Source organism: Triticum dicoccoides, chromosome 2B, assembly GCF_002162155.2.
Source record: "Triticum dicoccoides isolate Atlit2015 ecotype Zavitan chromosome 2B, WEW_v2.0, whole genome shotgun sequence".
In the NCBI taxonomy this organism is placed as follows: Eukaryota; Viridiplantae; Streptophyta; class Magnoliopsida; order Poales; family Poaceae; genus Triticum; species Triticum dicoccoides.
In genome coordinates, this window is record NC_041383.1 from 111,602,267 (window position 1) to 111,609,354 (window position 7,088).

Below are 7,088 nucleotides of genomic sequence, written 5' to 3' on the forward strand. Positions count from 1 at the left end.
GGAAGCAGTTGCATCATAATCACGTGGCAGTCATGAGACTTTAGTTCTAGAACTTTTTCTCTGGCATATTTATTATTCTCTTTATATTCGATGAGAAGCCAGTCGGGACCTTCATACTAAGTAGGCATTCAAAGAAGATTTCCTTCTCTTCTTTGGTAAGAGTGTAGCTGGCAGGACCTTCATACTGCTTTGGAGGCATGCCATATTTTTCGTGCAAACGTTGCAGGTCCTCCCGTGCCTCAGCTGTATCTTTTGTCTTCCCATACACGCCCAAGAAGCCTAGCAGGTTGACGCAAAGGTTCTTCATCACGTGCATCACCTCGATCGAAGAGCGGACCTCTAGGTCTTTCCAGTAGGGTAGGCCCCAAAATATAGATTTCTTCTTCCACATGGGTGCGTGTCCCCCAGCGTCACTCGGAACAGCTAGTCTGCCGGGACCCTTTCCAAAGATTACGTGTAAATCATTGACCATAGCAAGTATGTGATCACCGGTATGCATGGCGGGCTTCTTCGGTGATCTGCCTCGCCTTTGAAATGCTTGCCTGTCTTTCGACATTGATGGTTGGTCGGAAGAAATTGACGATGGCCCAGGTACACAATCTTCCTGCATTTGTCCAGGTAAATACTTTCCGTGTCAGCTAAATAGTGCGTGCATGCATGGTATCCCTTGTTTGTCTGCCCTGAAAGGTTACTGAGAGCGGGCCAATCATTGATGGTTATAAACAACAACACGTGCAGGTTAAATTCCTCCTGTCTGTGCTCATCCCACACACGTACACCGTTTCCATTCCACAGCTGTAAAAGTTCTTCAACTAATGGCCTTAGGTACACATCAATGTCATTGTCGGGTTGCTTAGGGCCTTGGATGAGAACTGGCATCATAATGAACTTCCGCTTCATGCACATCCAAGGAGGAAGGTTATACATACATAGAGTCACGGGCCAGGTGCTGTGATTGCTGCTCTGCTCCCCGAAAGGATTAATGCCATCCGCGCTTGAACCAAACCATAGGTTCCTTTGGTCACGTGCAAACTCAGCTAAGTACTCTCTCTCGATTTTTCTCCACTGCGACCCATCAACGGGTGCTCTCAACTTCCCGTCTTTCTTACGGTCCTCACTGTGCCATCGCATCAACTTGGCATGCTCTTTGTTTCTGAACAGTCGTTTCAACCGTGGTATTATAGGAGCATACCACATCACCTTCGCAGGAACCCTCTTCCTGCGGGGCTCGCCGTCAACATCACCAGTGTCATCTCGTCTGATCTTATACCGCAATGCACCGCATACCGAGCATGCGTTCAAATCCTCGTATCCACCGCGGTAGAGGATGCAGTCATTAGGGCATGCATGTATCTTCTGCACCTCCAATCCTAGAGGGCATACGACCTTCTTTGCTGCGTACGTACTGTCGGGCAATTCGTTACCCTTTGGAAGCTTCTTCTTCAATATTTTCAGTAGCTTCTCAAATCCTTTGCTAGGCACATCATTCTCTGCCTTCCACTGCAGAAATTCCAGTACGGTACCCAGCTTTGTGTTGCCATCTTCGCAATTGGGGTACAACTCTTTTTTGTGATCCTCTAACATGCGATCGAACTTCAGCTTCTCCTTTTGACTTCCGCATTGCGTCCTTGCATCGACAATGACCCGACGGAGATCATCATCATCGGGCACATCGTCTGGTTCCTCTTGATCTTCAGCAACTTCCCCCGTTGCAGCATCATCGGGCACATCGTTTGGTTCCTCTTGATCTTCAGCACCCCCCCCCCCGTTGTAGCATCACCGTATTCAGGGGGCACATAGTTTTCATAGTCCTCTTCTTCTTCGCCGTCTTCCATCATAACCCTTATTTCTCCGTGCATCGTCCAAACATTATAGTGTGACATGAAACCCTTGTAAAGCAGGTGGGTGTGAAGAATTTTCCGGTCAGAGTAAGACTTCGTATTCCCATATTTAGGGCGTGGACAACACATAAAACCATTCTGCTTGTTTGCCTCAGCCACTTCGAGAAAATTATGCACGCCCTTAATGTACTCGGAGGTGTGTCTATCACCATACATCCATTGCCGGTTCATCTGCGTGCATTATATATAATTATGTGTGTCAAAAGTAAGAAAATCAGACAAGTATCTATCTAAAGTAAGAAAATCAAGACAAGTATCTATGTAAAGTTAGAAAATCAGAATGAAGATAAGAACAAGAGGCTCACCACGGTGGTGCCGGCGATGAGATCGGCGCGGCGATCAACGGCGGTGAAAACGGGGACGGGGTGTGACGGACTGCTAAATCTAGACAAATCTCGGGGAAAATGGAGCTCCGAGGTCGAGCTTCGAGAGGAGAAAGCTTAACTAGTGTGGCTTGGGCATTTCATCGAACACCTCATATAGGAGGTGAGCTAGAGCACCCAAATGCCCTCCCCTCTCCGGCCAGAAAAAACAGAGCACTGTGGAGTGCTCTACCACTGCGATGGGTATATATAGGAAAATTATTTGTCCCGGTTCGTGGCAGGGAACCGGGACTAAACTCCCCCTTCTATACCGGTTCAAGGCACGAACCGGTACCAATGGTTGTGGGCTAGGAGCGCGTCCCATTGGTCCCAGTTCGTGCCTCGAACCGGGACAAATGGATCCAGACGAACCGGGACCAATGCCCACGAGGCCCCGGCCGCCCTCCTAGGCTCATGAACCGGGACTAATGCCCCCCATGGGTCCCGAATCATGAAGAACCGGGACTAATGGGCTGGCCAGGGCCGAACCAAAGCCCTGTCTTCTACTAGTCGTCAGGAATGTTATCTCCAACAGAACGAACATCACTGAAAAATTAGAATAAATCTACAAAACACAAACACCCTTGCCAAGTCTAGACCTTGAATCAGGTGCTCTAGTTCCACAACAAAGTACCTAATCATTTGGTTATGCTCAGTTTATTGCTAGAATAGTTAATTAAATTCTTACTCACTATCTAATCAAATGGAAGAGCGACCCGTTCCTATAAATGTAAAGATGTGTAAAACTCTGCCGAAATAGATATTAGACGTGTGAAATAAGTGAAATTGAAGTGACCTTTTAGTAATTTGATTGGAATTTTTGTGAACAATATCCAAAACTTTGTGAAACTTGACATGTGTTTATCTCTAGAAAATTATAAAATCATTAAAAAGAGATCAACCAAATGTTTCAAAGAGAAAATGTTAGGGATAATTTACATAATAGAATATAAACATACAGAAGAATGTTGGGATTCAGAAAGAATTACAATGTCTGCAGAAAAGACTACAAATACCATGCTACCAAAGATCAATCACATCAGAAAGAGGCCCATAGCTTAACCTTTGTGAACTTGACATGTGTTTATCTCTAGTAATTATAAAATCAAAAAATAGATCAACCGACGTTCCATAGGGAAAATGTTAGGAATAATTTGCAGAATAGAAGATAAACATATATAGTTTAGTAAGTCACCTGAAAAGATTTTGGGTAAGTCATTTTTTTTCACCGTTGATATTTTGCTTCAAGATTCGTGCTCCTTTTTCTAGAATTGTTTTGGCTGGTTAACGTACCACCTATTTGGTCAGTCAATTCCAAATTGTGCCGAATTCCCATTACCTTTGCGATCCAGCCCTCCCTCTCTTTCACTTTGTACTTTTCTGTTTTGCTGTTTTCATTTCTTTTTTTCTTTTTTCTTTACTATTAGTCAGTTTTCTTTTTATTTTCTTTTGTGAGTATTCTTGAGATGTTGAGTAAGTGTAAATGTAAACACCGGTATGAAATATATGGGAAAATGGCACTACTACATGGTTATTCTTTGCATACTAAAAAAAGTATAATTTCAGTATAAAGTTGTGTGCGAGTTTTTCGTTTTCAGTTTTTTTTTCTTATAGGGTAATACCAATACCACTAATTCGTTGTTCCTTATAAAGCATCATTATTTTATTTTGTTTTCATTACTATCTTATTTTCTAAGGTAATACCAATGCCACTAATGTATTTCTTCTTAGGAAACTATTATATGCTTATTCATGCATATTCTTGAAAAAGAACTTTATAAATATTGTGTGCACTTTTTTCTTTTTTTTAAGTTTGCTTAGACTTAAAGGATAATCTCATTCATTTTTTTCAAAACCTCTTTGTTTTGATTTTTTAGTTTTAGTTTTATTTTCTTTCTTCTTGAAGGGTAATAGCGAAGCCACAAATTCATTCTTCCTTGAAAAACTGCATCTCTCTATGGGGAATCATGCATTAATTTTTCAAAGTATTAAATTAAATATCTTAAATTAAAAAAGGAAATGTGATAATGATAATATCATTTTGTTTTTGTTTTAGGTTTATTTTATTTTCTTTCTTGTTTAATGGTAATATCAATCCCACTAATTCATTTCTTCTTCTTTTCTTATGAAAAATCGACTATTATATGCTCATTCTCGCATATTTTAAAAAATTACATTTTTTTATACTGTGTGCTTATTTTTTTATGTTGGAAATTTTGTTCATTTCCTTTCTTCTTAAATGGTAATACCAATGCCACTAATTCAGTCTTCCTTAGAAAACCTCACTATTATGATTTTGTTTTAGTTTATGTTTCTTTTTCTTTCTTGTTAAAGGGTAATACAATACCCCCTAATTAATTCTTTATTAGAAAACTTTATTTTTTTATTTTGCTTCAGTATTTATTTTATTTTCATTCCTCTTTAATGGTAATACCAATGCCACTAATTCATTTCTTCTTCGGAAAATTTCTTCTTTTCTGCGAAAAAATTCCACCATTATATTATTATTCTTGTGTGCAATTTTATTTTGTTTTCTTCAGATTTTATTTTAATTTTCTTACTTCTTAAAGGTTAATACCAATGCCACTTATTTATTCTTTCTTAGAAGTCCTCTTTATTTTGATTTTATTCTAGGTTTTATATCATTTTCTTTCTTCTTAAAGGGTAATACCGAAACTACTAATCCATTCTTTCTTAGAAAATTTCATTATTTTGTTTCGCTATTTTTATTATTTTCTTTCTTCTTTAATGGTAATACCACTTCCATTAATCCATTCCTTCTATCACTTTTTATGAAAATTCCACTGTTATATACTTATTCTTTCATGTTATAAATAATTTCAATCATTGTGTAAATAGTGTGCAAATTTTGCCATTTATTTGTTTCAGTTTATTTTTATTTTCTTTCTGCTTGAAGGGTTAGTTTTGCATTTGCTTTCATTTTTGCTTTTTTTATTTGGAATTGCATGCATGTATTTGTAGTACTCGTATCTATCCATCAAGAAAAAGCCTAGACGTGGTTGACTAATGGCAATGCATTTGGGATCCATCCATGCATGACATGGGAAGTACTGACAAACATGCATATCTTTTTTATCGGTGCCGTCAAAATGGGTCGGCCGAGCGTTGGGCGCATACGCCGGCCCAAACGCGGAAGCAGACGTCCGTGTCCGCCTGGCCGACCCAAATAGACAAAAAACGGATGAAATCACCATTCATTTGGGTCGGCCCGTTGGAGTTGCTCTAAATAATGAAACACATGAGACCCAGAAGGGTTTCAAAGGAAAAAATATCGAAGGGGCAAAGTTCATTGTACAGAAAAAACACGGTTGGAATCTGAAAGCAGCAGGTTGTTGGTCCACCCTATTACGTCGGTGCAATGGCGACTCTTTAGTTCAGTACAGGAAAATTTGCACTTTTTAAAAATATGCAACAATAAGCATATAGAAGTGGATTTTTCAGAAAAACAAATATAAAACTTGTGGCATTGGTAGTACCCTTAAAGTAAAATGAAAATGAAATGAAAGAGTAAATAATATCAAAATATTTTTTTTCCAAAAAAAAGAGAATGAATTAGTGTTGGTATTTATCTGAATAAAAAAACAACTTGCACACAACCCTGCACCGAAAATTGCACATGTTTCTAATTTGCAAGAAAACAATCATATAATCATGACATTTTGGCACATATTATATAGTATTTGTATGTATATATTTATGCTCAACCAACATTCAAAAAAATACCCACAAAATAAAAAATAAAAATAACTAATAAAGGAAAGAAAAATCAAAAAGAAAAGCGCATAAAAACTGGAAAAAAAAAGAAAAGGAGAAAGAAATCCTATACAAGCATGTATAGCTAAGCGTATTTTAGAACCACAATTCAAACACAAATGCTCACATACATTCACCCCCTATTTGAGAGTGATGAAATCACCACGACGCCTCGTAGTTGACAGGAATTATCTCCCATAGAACGAACATCGCCGAAAAATTTGGAATAAATCTAGAAAAATACAAGCACCCTTGCCAGTCTAGAACTTGAATCCGGGTGGTTTAGTTCCACAACAAAGAACCAAATCATTTGAGTTATGGTCAGTTTCCAGCTAGAATAGTTAATTAAGTTATTACTCACTACCTATTAAAATGGAAGAACGGCCTCGTTCCTAAAAGAGTAAAGATGTGTATAACTTTGCTGAAATAGATATGAGACTGTGAAATAGGTGAACCTGAGGTGAACGTTTAGTGATATTTCATTGGAATTTTTGTGAAGACTTTGTGAAACTTGACATGTGTTTATCTCTAGAAAATTATAAAATCATAAAAAAGATAACAAAATGGAAAACGTTAAGAATAATGTGCAGAATAGAAGATAAACATATAGAAGAATGTTGGTATTCAAAAAGAGAATTACTATGTGTGCTCGAAAAGACTACAAATAATGGAATACGTGGCCCCACAAAGGGCTAAAAGGACATTAAAAACAAGAGCATTGTTTATTGTACAGAAAAAATACGGTTGGAATCTCAAAGCATCAGGTTGTTGGTCCACCCTCTCAGGCTGGTTGTAATGCGGATTATCATATACTAGTATCATGCATATGATACTAGTGTATGATACTACCTCCCTAAGGCTGGCCATAGTGGGGGTAACATAACCAGTAACATGTACTTGAGACTAGCAAACATGCTTATGTGGCACATAATTAAAGAAAAGAGATGCTTAGAGTAACATAGGTAGATACCATATCATGTTAAATGCTATACTACTTTGTGTCATGCATGGCAATAAACACTAGTGGAGAACCGGGCAATAGCACCGGTTC